Here is a 17,863-nt window from a genome sequence, read left to right as displayed (position 1 = left end):
TAAACTTTCAGCTCATACAAGGAGAAGACTGATCAGAGATGCAGCCAAGGGGCCCATGATCACTCTGGATGAACTGCAGAGATCTACAGCTGAGGTGGGAGACTCTGTCCATAGGACAACAATCAGTCGTATATTGCACAAATCTGGCCTTTATGGAAGAGTGGCAAGAAGAAAGCCATTTCTTAAAGATATCCATAAAAAGTGTTGTTTAAAGTTTGCCACAAGCCACCTGGGAGACACACCAAACATGTGGAAGAAGGTGCTCTGGTCAGATGAAACCAAAATTTAACTTTTTGGCAACAATGCAAAACGTTGTGTTTGGCGTAAAAGCAACACAGCTGAACACACCATCCCCACTGTCAAACATGGTGGTGGCAGCATCATGGTTTGGGCCTGCTTTTCTTCAGCAGGGACAGGGAAGATGGTTAAAATTGATGGGAAGATGGATGGAGCCAAATACAGGACCATTCTGGAAGAAAACCTGATGGAGTCTGCAAAAGACCTGAGACTGGGACGGAGATTTGTCTTCCAACAAGACAATGATCCAAAACATAAAGCAAAATCTACAATGGAATGGTTCAAAAATAAACATATCCAGGTGTTAGAATGGCCAAGTCAAAGTCCAGACCTGAATCCAATCGAGAATCTGTGGAAAGAACTGAAAACTGCTGTTCACAAATGCTCTCCATCCAACCTCACTGAGCTCGAGCTGTTTTGCAAGGAGGAATGGGAAAAAAATTCAGTCTCTCGATGTGCAAAACTGATAGAGACATATTCAAGCGACTTACAGCTGTAATCGCAGCAAAAGGTGGCGCTACAAAGTATTAACTTAAGGGGGCTGAATAATTTTGCACGCCCAATTTTTCAGTTTTTGATTTGTTAAAAAAGTTTGAAATATCCAATAAATGTCCTTCCACTTCATGATTGTGTCCCACTTGTTGTTGATTCTTCACAAAAAAATACAGTTTTATATCTTTATGTTTGAAGCCTGAAATGTGGCAAAAGGTCGCAAAGTTCAAGGGGGCCGAATACTTTTGCAAGGCACTATCAGTGTGTGTTAAAGGCAGTAAATGAATGAACTGTTTTGCTGTTAGACAAGGCTCTGCTGATAGCCAGGTGTAGTAGTGGCAAGGTTTTTGGACTGCTGTTGGGGCTCTGCTGTTGGGACAGCTTTATGTAGGCCCTAACAGTTTGTGGGCACTGCTTGTCACTGTTATATTGCAATTCATGTATTGTTTAGTGTTGTGTTGTGTAGTGGCTTTGCTGGCATGCATCCCCAAATTTGTTTTGTTAGTTTGCCCAAACAAGATTTACATTCTAAAATCGCCACTGGCTACTCATAGTTTGTCTGACTCTGCCCTGCAACTGGGGCAGCAATACTGCAGATAACCAACAAAGACGAGACAGCCTATAGAGAGGAGGTAAGTTAACTGGCATTCCGGTGCCAGGACAACAACCTATCCCTCAACCTCAGCAAAACAAAGGAGTTGATTGTTGACTTAAGGAAGCAGAGGTTGGAACACGCCCCGATCCACATCAACGGGACTGCAGTAGAGAGAATCAGCAGTTTTAAGTTTCTCAGTGTCCACATCACAGAGGACGTTACATGGACAAACATACTGTATAAAACTTGAAACTTGATAGTCTGATAGAAAGACCGTGTTACACAACACAGCCATTCATGTACACCTCTTAAAGGCCCGGTGCAGTCGGAAACGTGATTTTCCTGTGTTTTATATACAAGTAACTGACAAAATAAAGGAAACACCAACATAAAGTGTCTTAATAAGGCTTTGGGCCACCACAAGCGGCAAAAACAGCTTCAATGTGCCTTGGCATAGATTCTACATGTGTCTGGAACTCTATTGGAGGAATGCAACAATTAGCATCACGTCTAACGCTATTGTTAAACACGGCTAACGCTATTGTTAATAATGACAAATAACACTGCCATAAATGTCATTAATGTAAAGAAAGAAAGGTAGTGTTTTATGTCACACGATCTGTGAATACTCCATGCATTAAAACTGACAGTCCCCAAAATCGTACTAGAATTACTGAAATAAATATGTATATGTTTACATATAAGTCAGAAGACAGCCATCCAGACCTTCCTGGGACCATGTAAATGTCCTCTGTCGATTAAACTTGTATTTGCCTCCCTCTGGTGGTCGGCTGCATCATAACATCCATTTATATCACTTCACCGTAATGTTACTTCAAAGCAATCTTTGAATTTGTCCCAAGAAGGCGGATCTAAATACATAACTCTCATAGCTCTACGATAAAGAATCCGACCTACACTTTTCCTTAAACCTAAAATAAGTAAAGAAGTAATTTTGTGTGGAAGTCAAAAATGTGTTTTACGTCGGACACAGACACATTGCATATACTAAGGATTCCCTCTCGTTTATACGCACGCTGTTTAAATGGACCAAATGTTGATTTAGACGTTCACAAATGTAACAGATTTTGACTCACTAATGTCATAATATGTTTGGTAAAGTAATAAAGGTGAAATATTTGGGGTAGATATTCCCAAAACGGATTATAGCAATATACTGTATGGACATATTATAAAGTATGAAAAGGCTTATTCATTTACAATTGTATTTTATCATATCATCTTGGTATAGATTTTATTGTACTTTTGTGTGTACTGGATCATATTTGTTGAAAAGTTTTTTTTCTTTCTCAGACATAAATGAACAATTCCTGGTGAAAGCCAAAGGTCATAGCTTTCTAGGGAGGAGACACTACTAGATTAACAAAATATTACCCTCTTGTTAGATTGATGACTAAAGCCATAGCAAAACAGTGCAAAACGTCTGTCAGCTCAACTTTAAATCATGAATTATGGACAACTCTTGAACTAGGGTGTAAAATATGTTTGGATTCAACTCATGTTTTATACTGAATGTTTACTATTCTGCATGTGTTCATTTGTTAAAAATTGCCTTGCCTGAGAGGGTAGGCTACCAACAGTGGTGTAAGCCTAGTGGAGGGTAAACGCAAGTAAACACCGTTTTACCCACCTTTTTCAGATTTTTGGGGGAAAGTAGGCATTACTTTTTTCACCACGACCGGAAATTAGAGTTTACCCACATTTTTTTTTACCACTAAACACTGGCTACCTACTGGTAGGCCTATTTGAAGTTTATGTTAATACACATTGTAGCCTAGTCCGTGTTAGGATGACCATCCCGTTTCCCGGGACAGTTTCACCCCATTTCAGGTGTCCCAACTTTTCAGGCTACAAAAAATGTAATTTTGTCAGCAAAATGTTTCAATTAATGTAGGCCTAATCAATGTCAGTCACTAAAAGTTATTAGGCATACTTTCAGGTGTTTTGTAACGATGTATATTTCAATTTATCAAATGGCGTGAGTATACATGAAGTTTGGATGCTTGAACTATTTTGGAGTGGACGAACATGCACAAGTTATTTGAAGATATTTGTTTGACAATCAAATTAAAATATCCTTATTGGTTGTGTTCATGCCACATTAAAAGGTAATACAATTTGACAGTTTAAATAATGTCTATATGATTAGGCCCTTAATTATTTTAGTCACGCACTCAATAGAGAGACCTCCCCGAATGTCATTGGGTAATTCACACTCAGCGTATGGGTCCATCAAAAAAAAAATGAAAAAAAGTTGCCAATATTGTTTCAATTTTGTAATTGTCATTTTTTGTTGTTGTCACGCTTTACCAACCATAGCTAGCTAAAGTGTGACAGCATGGAGCAGCTAAAGTAGACAGCATGGAGCAGCTAAAGTAGGACAGCATGGAGCAGCTAAAGTAGGACAGCATGGAGCAGCTAAAGTAGGACAGCATGGAGCAGCTAAAGTAGGACAGCATGGAGCAGCTAAAGTAGGACAGCATGGAGCAGCTAAAGTGGGACAACATGGAGCAGCTAAAGTAGGACAGCATGGAGCAGCTAAAGTGTGACAGCATGGAGCAGCTAAAGTAGGACAGCATGGAGCAGCTAAATTAGGGCAGCATGGAGCAGCTAAAGTGGGACAACATGGAGCAGCTAAAGTGGAACAACATGGAGCAGCTAAAGTGGGACAACATGGAGCAGCTAAAGTGGGACAACATGGAGCAGCTAAAGTAGGACACCATAGAGCAGCTAAAGTGGGACAGCATGGAGCAGCTAAAGTGGGACAGCATGGAGCAGCTAAAGTGGGACAGCATGGAGCAGCTAAAGTGGGACAGCATGGAGCAGCTAAAGTGGGACAACATGGAGCAGCTAAAGTGGGACAACATGGAGCAGCTAAAGTGGGACAACATGGAGCAGCTAAAGTAGGACAACATGGAGCAGCTAAAGTGGGACAGCATGGAGCAGCTAAAGTGGGACAGCATGGAGCAGCTAAAGTGGGACAACATGGAGCAGCTAAAGTGGGACAACATGGAGCAGCTATAGTGGGACAACTTGGAGCAACTAAAGTAGGACAACATGGAGCAGCTAAAGTGGGACAACATGGAGCAGCTAAAGTGGGACAACATGGAGCAGCTAAAGTGGGACAACATGGAGCAACTAAAGCAGGATAGTCTTATTGTAACGGTTTTCGTCTTCATACGAAGGAGAGTCGGACCAAAATGCAGCGTGTAGATTGCGATCCATGTTTTAATGAACAAACGTAAAACACGAATCAATGCAAACACTACAAAATAAAGAACGTGATGAACGTAACGAAAACCTAAAACAGCCTATCTGGTGAAAAACACATAGACAGGAACAATGACGTCAGGACACAAAGGACAATCACCCACGACCAACTCAAAGAATATGGCTGCCTAAATATGGTTCCCAATCAGAGACAACGATAAACACCTGCCTCTGATTGAGAACCACTTCAGACAGCCATAGACTTAGCTAGAACACCCCACTAGCTACAATCCCCACACATACACACCACATACAAAAACCCATGCCACACCCTGGCCTGACCAAATAAATAAAGATAAACACAAAATACTTTGACCAGGGTGTGACAGAACCCCCCCCCTAAGGTGCGGACTCCCGAACGCACCTCAAAACAATAGGGAGGGTCCGGGTGGGCGTCTGTCCATGGTGGCGGCTCCGGTGCGGGACGTGGACCCCACTCAATCAATGTCTTAGTCCCTTCTCCTCGCGTCCCTGGATAGTCCACCCTCGCCGCCGACCATGGCCTAGTAGTCCTCACCCAGAACCCCACTGGACTGAGGAGCAGATCGGGACTGAGGGGCAGCTCGGGACTGAGGCAGCTCGGGACTGAGGGGAAGCTCAGGAGTGAGAGGAAGCTCAGGAGTGAGAGGAAGCTCAGGCAGGTTGATGAATCTACCTGGCTGGCTGGTGGTTTCGGCAGATCCTGGCTGACTGGCAGATCCTGGCTGACTGGCAGATCTGGAAGAGTCTGGTCGACTGGCAGATCTTGAAGAGTCTGGTCGACTGGCAGATCTGGAAGAGTCTGGTCGACTGGCGGATCTGGAAGATTCTGGTCGACTGGCAGCTCTGGAAGAGTCTGGTCGACTGGCAGATCTGGAAGAGTCTGGTCGACTGGCAGATCTGGAAGAGTCTGGTCGACTGGCGGATCTGGAAGATTCTGGTCGACTGGCGGATCTGGAAGATTCTGGTCGACTGGCAGATCTGGAAGAGTCTGGTCGACTGGCAGATCTGGAAGAGTCTGGTCGACTGGCAGATCTGGGAGAGTCTGGTCGACTGGCAGATCTGGAAGAGTCTGGTCGACTGGCAGATCTGGAAGAGTCTGGTCGACTGGCAGCTCTGGCTGCTCCATGCTGACTGGCTGCTCCATGATGACTGGTAGCTCTGGCTGCTCCATGCTGACTGGCTGCTCCATGCTGACTGGCAGCTCTGGCTGCTCCATGCTGACTGGCTGCTCCATGCTGACTGGCAGCTCTGGCTGCTCCATGCTGACTGGCTGCTCTGGCTGCTCCATGCTGACTGGCTGCTCCATGCTGACTGGCTGCTCCATGCTGACTGGCGGCCCTGGCTGCTCCATGCTGACTGGCGGCCCTGGCTGCTCCATGCTGACTGGCGGCCCTGGCTGCTCCATGCTGACTGGCGGCCCTGGCTGCTCCATGCAGACTGGCAGCTCTGGCGGCTCCTTGCAGACTGGCAGCTCTGGCGGCTCCTTGCAGACTGGCAGCTTTGGCGGCATCCTGCAGACAGGCAGCTCTGGCGGCTCCTTGCAGACTGGCAGCTCCATGCAGACTGGCAGCTCTATGCAGACTGGCAGCTCCATGCAGACTGGCAGCTCCATGCAGACTGGCAGCTCCATGCAGACTGGCAGCTCCTTGCTAACTGGCAGCTCCTTGCTAACTGGCAGCTCTAAGCTAACTGGCAGCTCTATGCTAACTGGCAGCTCTATGCTAACTGGCAGCTCTATGCTAACTGGCAGTTCTATGCTAACTGGCAGTTCTGAACAGGCGGGAGACTCCGGCAGCGCTGTAGAGAAGGAAGGCTCTAACAGCGCTAAACAGGCGGGAGACTCCGACAGCGCTGGAGAGGAGGAGGGCTCCGACAGCGCTGGACAGGCTAGGCGCACTGTAGGCCTGATGCGTGGTGCTGGCACTGGTGGTACTGGGCCGAGGACACGCACAGGAAGCCTGGTGCGGGGAGCTGCTACCGGAGGGCTGGGGTGTGGAGGTGGTACTGGAAAAACCGGACCGTGCAGGCGCACTGGAGCTCTTGAGCACCGAGCCTGCCCAACCTTACCCGGTTGAATGCTCACGGTCGCCCTGCCAGTGCGGCGAGGTGGAATAGCCCGCACTGGACTATGCAGGCGAACCGGAGACACCGAGCGCAAGGCTGGTGCCATGTAAGCCGGCCCAAGGAGACGCACTGGGGACCAGCTGCGTAGAGCCGGCTTCATGGCATTAGGCTCGACGCTCAATCTAGCCCGGCCGACACGCGGAGCTGGAATATACCGCACCGGGCTATGCACCCGCACTGGAGACACCGTGCGCACCACTGCATAACACGGTGCCTGTCCGGTCTCTCTAGCCCCCCGGTAAGCACAGGGAGTCTGCCCAGGTCTCCTACCTGGCATAGCCATACTCCCTGTTAGCCCCCCCCCAAGAAATTTCTGGGGCTGCCTCTCGGGCTTCCTTGCCAGCCGTGTTCCCTCATATCGCCGGCTCCTCTCTCCGGCTGCCTCTGCTCTCCTAAGTGCCTCCACCTGTTTCCATGGGAGGCGATCTCTTCCAGCCAGTATCTCCTCCCAAGTGTAACAGCCCTTGCCATCTAAAACGTCCTCCCATGTCCATTCCTCTTTACGCTGCTGTTGCTGCCTGTTGACACGCTGCTTGGTCCGTTGGTGGTGGGTGATTCTGTAACGGTTTTCGTCTTCATACGAAGGAGAGTCGGACCAAAATGCAGCGTGTAGATTGCGATCCATGTTTTAATGAACAAACGTAAAACACGAATCAATGCAAACACTACAAAATAAAGAACGTGATGAACGTAACGAAAACCTAAAACAGCCTATCTGGTGAAAAACACATAGACAGGAACAATGACGTCAGGACACAAAGGACAATCACCCACGACCAACTCAAAGAATATGGCTGCCTAAATATGGTTCCCAATCAGAGACAACGATAAACACCTGCCTCTGATTGAGAACCACTTCAGACAGCCATAGACTTAGCTAGAACACCCCACTAGCTACAATCCCCACACATACACACCACATACAAAAACCCATGCCACACCCTGGCCTGACCAAATAAATAAAGATAAACACAAAATACTTTGACCAGGGTGTGACACTTATAGGCTTTTTCAATGGAGGAAAGCGATTCAGTTCACATTAGGGACCCCCTGTACTTAGGTTAGGCAGAGCTCTGGGTCTTGTAATACTATATGCTGTTTATTTGTTCTTGTAGAACTGATATTAGTACTGCTATTTGAATGAATTCAGAAAAAGTGGGACACTTTTTTGCATTTCGGTCTACCGTGAACTCTTCAGACATCTATCCAACATCTTAGTCCAACACATGATACATTTCTGAAATCGTCAATGTTTCCTTATCACACAACTGTCACGCCCTGACCATAGTTTACTTTGTATTTTCTATGTTTTGATTGGTCAGGGTGTGATCTGAGTGGGCATTCTATGTTTCATGTCTTGTTTGTCTATTTCTATGTTCAGCCTGATATGGTTCTCAGTCAGAGGCAGGTGTTCGTCATTGTCTCTGATTGGGAACCATATTTAGGTAGCCTGGGGTTCACTGTGTGTTTGTGGGTGATTGTTCCTGTCCTTAGTGTTAGTTTGCACCAGTTTATGCTGTTTCGGTTTTCGTTAAGTTTATTATTTTGCACTGTTTGTATTTAGATTCGTGTTGCTATAGTCACAATAAACATGGATCGTAATCTACACGCCGCATTTTGGTCCGACTCTCCTTCTCATAAAGAAAACCGTTACAACAACATTGAATTGCATTGTCATTGGGGTACAATTAGGACTTTAATAATAATGTCCCAGTTTATTTAACATTCTGTCCCAGTCAACCAAATGCGAACTGAAAACATGCCTCCTGTGAAAAGGACATTTTTGTTCTTGTTGTTGTGTGATTAGGAAACGTCTTGAGGATTTCAGAAATGTATCATGTGTTGGACTAACCTATTATGTGGGATAGATGTTGAAAGAAGTTACAGAACCGGAAAAGGCTAAATGTATCCCACTTGTTCCGAATTCACCCTACCTACAATTTTAAGATGATACATCATTAGAATAGATCAATACAATAGAATGGCCCACCCTGTTCTTCAATCACAATAATTACATAATTATGCATAATTCGCTTCGATCATCAACTCACCCATTTGTCCCCTTTATCCCCCATCATACTTTACTTCATTTATTTAATCTCTTGTTATATATGTGAAACTAGTTTCAGTATAGTTTAGGTTCAGTTTCTAGGCAATTATCGGGGTGATTATCAACTGGGCACAGCACCTCCAACTGTTGGAAAAAAGAGGGGAACAGGCCCTACTGTCAGGCGAAGGAGGGGCAACAGGGAAAACCATTTAGAAAATGACATGCCCTCCTAAAAGTGGTTATAACTCCAGTTATGTTTGTGATATTATGATTCTAACAGCAACAGTGTGTTAATATAGACTTTAAAAAGGGGCATGACTTTAAAAATGGCAGAATAATCTTTTTTTTTTTCTTCTTTTTTTTTTACAGTAGATAATACATTTATGAGCAGTCCGAATGACTGCCTTAGCTGTTATAGTGTTAATAGACCCGTAATAAAGAAAGTTCTAAATCTCTCTGCCAATAACAGCTAGTTTTCAGTTTCCCCTTCCAAACTCAGACCACTCCCAGACAGTCCTAGAAAAATTATTGCTTGAGAAATTGCTCTTTGCTAAGAAGCTATTTTTGACAATTTATGACAATTTTAATTGAAAACAATCACAGTAAGGTACTTATTTGAAATTGAGATAAAAAAACAGCTGCATTGGAACTTTAACAGTTAGACCTATGCACACAGCAGACTATCACATACTGTTTATATATATCAAGGTTATTACAGTAAATGAAAACGAAAACGAATCCTGAAAAAACTATTTAGTAAACTGAAATAAAATAATTAACAAACCCGTTTCAAAAACTAAAACTATACAGAAATTATTTTTGCTTACTCCAAAACTAACTAAAATAAAAACCATCATGAATTATGTTCAGTTTTAGTATTTTTTCTAAACTTTGGGCAAAAATCTAATGGGGATTTCAAATGTTTTTTTAAAGCTTTTGGATTTATCAAGCTACTGAATCTGGCTGGTGTCACACACTGATCTGTCTTGTGCTTGTCTCCACCCCCTCCAGGTGTGGCCCATTTTCCACATTATCCCATGTGCATTTATACCTGTGTTTTCTGTTTGTCTGTTGCCAGGTTATCTTGTCTCGTCAAGCCTACCAGCGTGTTCTTTCGTACTCCTGTTCTCTTTAGTCCCTGTTTTCTAGTTCTTCCGGTTTTGACCATTCTGCCTGCCCTGACCCTGACTGCCGTTCTGTACCTTTTGACACTGCCCTGGATTACTGACCTCTGTGTGCCCTGACCCTGCCTGCCGTTCTGTACCTTACGGACTCTGCCCTGGATTATCGACCTCTACCTGCCCTCGACCTGCCGTTTGCCTGCCCCCTGTTTTGGAAATAAACTTCTGTGATTTGAACTGTCTGCATCTGGATCTTATCCTGAGTTCTGACAGCTGGTGGGTAAATGCGGCCAGGATGGTGAGGTTTCAAATAGGAATAGCTTGTGCATCACTATCACTAGCTATCGCTAGCTTCCGGGAAAAATCGGCTAGGTACTTATCTTGATTCTTTGTACATGCACTACTAAAGTTGAAAAGCATTGGATTGGTGTTAAAGAGAGCTAGAGAGAGTTTCCTTTAACCCAATTTCTTTGCAACAGTCTCTGTTCTGTTCCTTTTAAATGTATGTCACATTGAGATTTACTTTATAATTTAAACCTAACTTAACCTATGACCTGACTCATCACCTTATGTATTACTGCCCTCCAGTTGCAAGTGATCCCCCCACCCCCCAAAAAATAAAAACCCAAATAAAATAAACACAAATGCCTCTGAGCCTCCCATGCATGCTTTCTGTCCCTAACACTAAATCTAAATAATATAAAAACTAAATATAAATATTTTTATACAACTGAAACTAGCAAATCAGGTTCGAAAAACTGAATGAAACTAAACTAAATTTCTAATTCAATGACACAGTATATAAAATAATAATTGGCGAGGGTGGGCTGTACTCTCCTCCTGGCATGAAGGGAGCTTGATGTGGGTGTGTATGATTGTATGATGCCAGACGATTGTTCATGCCTCTGTTTTAGAATAGGAAACCCCTGTCATTTTCCCAATTCTGTTAAATCATCCAAATAGTCGATCATCTTGTAGTTTATTTTCACATTGCAGTCAAGTCACTATAAATAACCCTGAAGAGATTCTAAATTCAAAATGTCTGTTTGCTGCATTTTCTGGGGTACAGAGTGTTGCTGGTGAGAGGTGTTGCATCCTTCACACCCCTCACAGTGCCTCATCTGGGTGTAATCTGTAAATAATCTCAGCAATATCTGGTGCCAGGGACCAGGGAAAGACTGGAAAGGTCTCTAATAAATAACACATCAACAAATATCTCCAACCTATCCACCACTGCCATAACATAGTAATATCCATTTCAGACACTTTCATAAATACCCTCATATTTTAAATCACAGGATATAGGCCTATGTGACTCTGTGTCTCAATCAATCGGTTTGCTAGAGAAATACATAACAGCAAGACTACTGTTCCTGATTTGGCACAACAGTTGGGTCGTTCCACCAATTCAGTGTCTTTTGAGAAGTGTAACTTGGTTTAAAAAAAAAGAAAAAAGGTTTGATTTCACCTAATTGTAACATTCTGTCATCAAGAACACATGTTCAACTTAATAAAAAATGAATTTTCCCATCTCAAGAAGTTACATAAAAAAAAATGACTATAGTGAGTGCCTATTAAAGGGCATTTCATTTAATAACAGGCTTTTAAAATGCAATATTGTTGCACAATTTCTACTTAAAATATCAAAGGGACACAAAAGGTACTCCTTTCGTGGAACTACCCAGTTGAAGATGATCTCTGATCACATAGACGTCATATCAGTGAGAACTGGGGTTTGTGCACTGACAATACCTTGGAGCCTCTCACCTTTAAATAAAACAATTGAATTAAATACCAGGAGAGAACTTCCTGTGGAAAGTGGGCCATGCAGGCTTACAAGATGTTGTTGTAGATGACTAACCACTGCCACTGCATATTTGATATGCCCCCTGCATCCCAGTCAGCACCCATGCCTGCCTGGCTACTAATAGACACAAACTAGTGGAGCAAAGACTCCCTGTGGCCTGGATACAGGAATATTAGAGGAAACCAGATCAACCCAACTATCGCGGTAGCAACATTTCTGTCAGATCTACTAATCCATCTCATATGAGAGAAGAAATTGTCGTAACATGAGATACACAGACAACTCACTATTCTGTTCTTAGCCCTGGAATCAGAGGCTGTGGTCTAGTCGAAGACAGATCAAGATGACAAACTTGAGTTGTTGTTGTTTGTTTCTATAAAGTTTGTTTCTCTGTAATGAGCAGTTGGAGGGGAGTACAGAAGACATTATGATGCTCCGATTAGAACAGCTTGGCCTATATTCTGTGAAAACAATTGTTGTAAGGTAGGGGTAATGTGGAATGAGCAAGGTGACTGACAGGGTTTTAAAAAAGTCTATGTTCAGTCATTTCAACAGAATATTTCTCAAACAGAGTGGATGGAAAACTGTGTGTGTGTGTGTACATATTTAACTATACTTGTGGGCACCAGAAGTCCCCACAAGAGTAGTAAACAAACAAAGAATTTGACCAACTGGGGACATTTTGTTGGTCCCCACAAGGTCAAATGCTGTCTCTAGGCTGTTTAGGGTTAAGGTTAGAATTAGTGTTAGGGTTAGAATTAGGTTTAGGGTTAGGAGATAGGGTTAGTTTTAGGGTTAGAAGCTATGGTTAGGTTTAGGGTTAAGGTTAGGTTTTGCAGTTAAGGTTAGGACAAGTATGTGTGTGTTATGGAGCAATTTCAGTGCGAACAGACATTTTATTTGAATTAGATAATTTTGTATTAGGATATTGAATTTGAATGTAATACTTTTTCATTTGTAATGCACAAATGGAATAATACAATTCATAATTTCAACTTTTTGCAATCAGTTTTAAAATTCAATTTCAATATAATTGAAAATTCAAATTCAATATTTATATATTGGTAGATATTGCATTCATTGTCCGTGTATCAAGTTTACAAACTATTATGTCAAGTTTATCAAAGTTTCATATATTCAATTTATCGGATACATTCAGATTCAGTTTTCTAATTCAGTAATCTAAATTCCGATTCAAAACCAGAGACAACATCATGGTACTTTGGCAGCAAGGAAAAGTAGAGGAGAACAGATAGAATAAAACACTGTGGTAAACAGAAGCTTCTGGTGGTTTCTGAAGCCAATGTGGCATGTTGAATAAATGTTCTTCTTTATGAATTTGGCTCTACTGTTGGAACTGTTTTGGCTATAAACTATTATGACCCTTTTCCTGAAAGCTCAGACTCTCTGAAGCATGGATGTGCCTTTTGTTCCCCTCCATGATGACCACATGCCGCGCAGGACACATCAGAAGGGAGTGTCCCAAAAACTGCAATTTGGCTGAATAGTTAAATAGCCCTGTCATAGCCCTTCTAGGGATAGTCATTCCAGTTTCCACTCCCTATTAATCTTGCTCTTGTGACTGACTGGGGTCGAAGCAGGCCTCCTGCATGTCACAAGACTGTGTTAGCCCACTTAGCTAAAGCTCAAAGGGATGAGTTCAGGAAGCTAACACAAGTCTTAAAGTCTCCAGCAAGGTTACTCATCAAAAGAGCGTGGTTTATCGAACCACCTCTGTTGCATTTCACCCCCCTTTGACCAACTCAGAGATCACGGCACCAATATAACTGACTGGGTTCTAAATCAGGCCTTTTGCACAACAAACCCTTCCTGTGGCAAACAGAAGCAGAAGGATCTGTGCACCCCATTTAATGGTTTGGTGATCCATGCGTGTGATGAGCAACCTTGCCTGAGACCTAAAGACGTGTTAGTTTGACTGATGGGGTTCTAACCCAGAGCTCCTGTGTGCCAGGCAATGCAACTTTTCAGGTCTCAGACAAGTTACTCATTATGCGAGCGTGGTCACCGAACCACCTGTCTTACACTTCACCCCCCTTTGACCTCCTCCTTGAAGAGACCCATCCAAGTCACAGGACCAATGCATAGGCTTTAGCTCAACAGGCTAACAAATTCTTATCCTAGTCAGTCACATTACCCTTATGACTACCCTTGTCGGAAACTTGAAACTAACGCGTCTAACATGTATTCGTGTAGCAGATGTGGATCCGTGAAACTTACCACTCGGCCTGAAGTGACCTTGCGCCATTGAAGGAGGCCTTTTTCAATAGCACGATGGTTTGGAATGCTTCAGGATGGCAGTCACGTGTGTTTACGAGGCAGAAGTCCTGAGTTTGAGTCTCCATCTGAGCTATATCATAGGGAAGCGGTACTCGAAGGCATCGTGGCATCCTTTACAATGGTGCCACTGGACTCAGATCTACAGTTGCGCTCAGTTTAACCACTGGGGTCGCTGTGGAGTGAATTTAGGGTGGGAATGTAGCAGATGGGGATTTGTAAACTCACTCTTCAGCCTGAAGTGTCGCACCTTGCGCCATTGAAAAAGGCCTTTTTCAATAGCGTGTTGGGCTGGAATGGGGGGGGGGGGGGGGAGTAGTGAGTAGTGTATCATCCTTTAAATCAAATCAAAGTTAATTTGTTAAGTGGGCCGAATACAACAGGCTTACTTACAGGCTCTAACAAATAGTGCAAAAAAGGTATTAGGTGAACAATAGGTAGGTAAAGAAATAAAAAGACAGGCTACAGTGGGGCAACAAAGTATTTAGTCAGCCACCAATTGTGCAAGTTCTCCCACTTAAAAAGATGAGAGAGGCCTGTAATTTTCATCATAGGTACACTTCAACTATGACAGACAAAATGAGAAAAAAAATCCAGAAAATCACATTGTAGGATTTTTAATGAGTTTATTTGCAAATTATGGTGGAAAATAAGTAATTGGTCACCTACAAACAAGCAAGATTTCTGGCTCTCGCAGATCTGTAACTTCTTCTTTAAGAGGCTCCTCTGTCCTCCACTCGTTACCTGTATTAATGGCACCTGTTTGAACTTGTTATCAGTATAAAAGACACCTGTCCACAACCTCAAACAGTCACACTCCAAACTCCACTGTGGCCAAGACCAAAGAGCTGTCAAGGGACACCAGAAACAAAATTGTAGACCTGCACCAGGCTGGGAAGACTGAATCTGCAATAGGTAAGCAGCTTGGTTTGAAGAAATCAACTGTGGGAGCAATTATTAGGAAATAGAAGACATACAAGACCACTGATAATCTCCCTCGATCTGGGGCTCCACGCAAGATCTCACCCGTGGGGTCAAAATGATCACAAGAACGGTGAGCAAAAATCCCAGAACCACATGGGGGGACCTAGTGAATGACCTGCAGAGAGCTGGGACCAAAGTAACAAAGCCTACCATCAGTAACACACTACGCCGCCAGGGACTCAAACCCTGCAGTGCCAGACGTGTCCCCCTGCTTAAGCCAGTACATGTCCAGGCCAGTCTGAAGTTTGCTAGAGAGCATTTGTATGATCCAGAAGAAGATTGGGAGAATGTCATATGGTCAGATGAAACCAAAATAGAACCTTTTGGTAAAAACTCAACTCGTCGTGTTTGGAGGACAAAGAATGCTGAGTTGCATCCAAAGAACACCATACCTACTGTGAAGCATGGGGGTGGAAACATCATGCTTTGGGGCTGTTTTTCTGCAAAGGGACCAGGACGACTGATCCGTGTAAAGGAAAGAATGAATGGGGCCATGTATCGTGAGATTTTGAGTGAAAACCTCCTTCCATCAGCAAGGACATTGAAGATGAAACGTGGCTGGGTCTTTCAGCATGACAATGATCCCAAACACACCGCCCGGGCAACGAAGGAGTGGCTTCGTAAGAAGCATTTCAAGGTCCTGGAGTGGCCTAGCCAGTCTCCAGATCTCAACCCCATAGAAAATCTTTGGAGGGAGTTGAAAGTCTGTGTTGCCCAGCAACAGCCCCAAAACATCACTGCTCTAGAGGAGATCTGCATGAAGGAATGGGCCAAAATACGAGCAACAGTGTGTGAAAACCTTGTGAAGACCTACAGAAAACGTTTGACCTCTGTCATTGCCAACAAAGGGTATATAACAAAGTATTGAGATAAACTTTTGTTATTGACCAAATACTTATTTTCCACCATAATTTGCAAATAAATTCATTAAAAATCCTACAATGTGATTTTCTGGATTTTTTTTCTCATTTTGTCTGTCATAGTTGAAGTGTACCTATGATGAAAATTACAGGCCTCTCTCATCTTTTTAAGTGGGAGAACTTGCACAATTGGTGGCTGACTAAATACTTTTTTGCCCCACTGTATATACAGTAGCGAGGCTATAAAAGTAGTGAGGCTACATAGACACTGGTTAGTCAGGCTGATTGTGGTAGTATGTACATGTAGATATGGTTAAAGTGACTACGCATATATGATTAACAGAGAGTAGCAGCGCTAGCTTTATATGAATTACCTGAACTTACAGGCTTTAGCTAAGTGGGCTAACACAGTCTTGTGACCTGTTTCGACCCCAGTCAGTCACAAGAGCAAAATTGAAAAGGAGGTGGAAAGACTATCCTGAGGGGTTATGACAGGGCTATTCAAGTATATTCTTATGGGGGCCAAATTGTGTTTTTTTGTGACACTCCCTTCTAACGTGTCGTACGCGGCATGTGATCATCATAGAGGGGAACAGAAGGCACGTCCATGCTTCAGGGAGTCTAAGCTTTCACTAAAGGGGTCATAATAGTTTAGAGCCGAAACAGTTCAAACGGTAGAGCCAAATTCATAAAGAATAACATTTATTCAACATGCCACATTGGCTTCAGAAACCACCAGAAGCTTCTGTTTACCACAGTGTTTTATTCTATCTGTTCTCCTCTACTTTTCCTGACTCCCAAAGTACCATGATGTTGTCTCTGGTTTTGAATCGGAATTTAGATGACTGAATTAGAAAACTGAATCTGAATGCATCTGAGAAGTTGAATATATGAAATATATTAACATATTCAATAATAGTATGTAAACGTTATACACAGACAATGAATTCAATATCTACCATATTGAAACTGAATATATAAACATTACATTTGAATATTAAATTAAATTTGAATTTTAAAATGTAATGTAATATTAATTAAATTCAGTTTCAAATCATGAAATACAAGTTCAAATGATGAATTCTATAATTACATTTGTGCATTACAAATTCAAAAATATTAAATTCAAATTCTATTTCCTAATACAAATTACAAATGATGTAGCCTAATTGAAATACAATTTCTGTTCGCACTGAAAACGCTCCAAAACACACACAGTTTTCAGACATAGGGTCTGCATGAAAGATGGGGAAGGCGAGTAAAATAGGGCGAGTGCGAAAGCGAGAAACTGACAGCGGAGCCCAGAACGTGTGTCACCGCATCATGCCAGTAGTCTACCGCAACACACACATGACCAACATTTGCCAGTCGCACTACAATGTCCTAAATCCGTTTACATTAAATAACATTCTAAATGAACACACACTAAAGCAATAAAAAACAAAGAAATGCATTTACATTTGTCAGGAAAGCATCATGGAAAAGCATAATGGAAAAGCATCTCCTAACCTACATTTTATTTTAACAGCTGTAGGTAAAAACTTGCACTGTAATCTTCTCCCAATTTTCCAACTTAAAGTTGCAATGGATGCATATGCATATTATATAATTGAGAAGAATAACGATATGTGTTTCCTTCCAACTCTTCAATATAATGCAATTGAATGATTAATAAAACATGCGCCCCTCGAATGGTGATGTATTACGTAAAAAAAACAACATTAAACATACATACGGTGGATGTCCCAGGTAGTTTGAAGGTTTCAATCGACAATTTTGTTGTACATTGTTAAATAGTTCCAACCGTTGCAGGACAGTTCCTTGTTTCCAACAGTCAGGGCGCCGCGCTTCTAGTGCTGGTGAAAACAGAGGCCAGACGGGTCAGCCGTACAGTATATTTGCGTCACAACGTGTCTATCCAATGCGCACAGCGCAGGACTTGCCACTCAAGCCGTTTCCAACAAT

General features: G+C 42.8%; 1 protein-coding gene across 4 annotated transcripts in view; it reads right to left on the bottom strand.

Annotated features, from left to right (window-relative positions):
- LOC110523670 (AP-4 complex accessory subunit RUSC2) overlaps positions 1 to 17,781 on the bottom strand; it is a 34,029-nt gene extending 16,248 nt beyond the window's left edge. For 2 of the 4 annotated variants that reach the window (XM_090234608.1, XM_090234610.1), the window contains exon 1: positions 17,634 to 17,781. The gene's annotated coding sequence lies outside the window, so the exon portion shown is untranslated. Of the gene's footprint in view, positions 1 to 17,629 lie in introns of all 4 variants that reach the window. The other 2 variants (XM_036977349.2, XM_090234609.1) reach the window with 2 other exon arrangements.
- Between the last annotated feature and the right edge of the window lie 82 nt (positions 17,782 to 17,863).

Source organism: Oncorhynchus mykiss, chromosome 5 (assembly GCF_057628025.1).
Source record: "Oncorhynchus mykiss isolate SJ-2025 chromosome 5, ASM5762802v1, whole genome shotgun sequence".
NCBI classification, from domain to species: Eukaryota; Metazoa; Chordata; class Actinopteri; order Salmoniformes; family Salmonidae; genus Oncorhynchus; species Oncorhynchus mykiss.
This window is presented reverse-complemented; position numbering and strand designations above follow the sequence as displayed.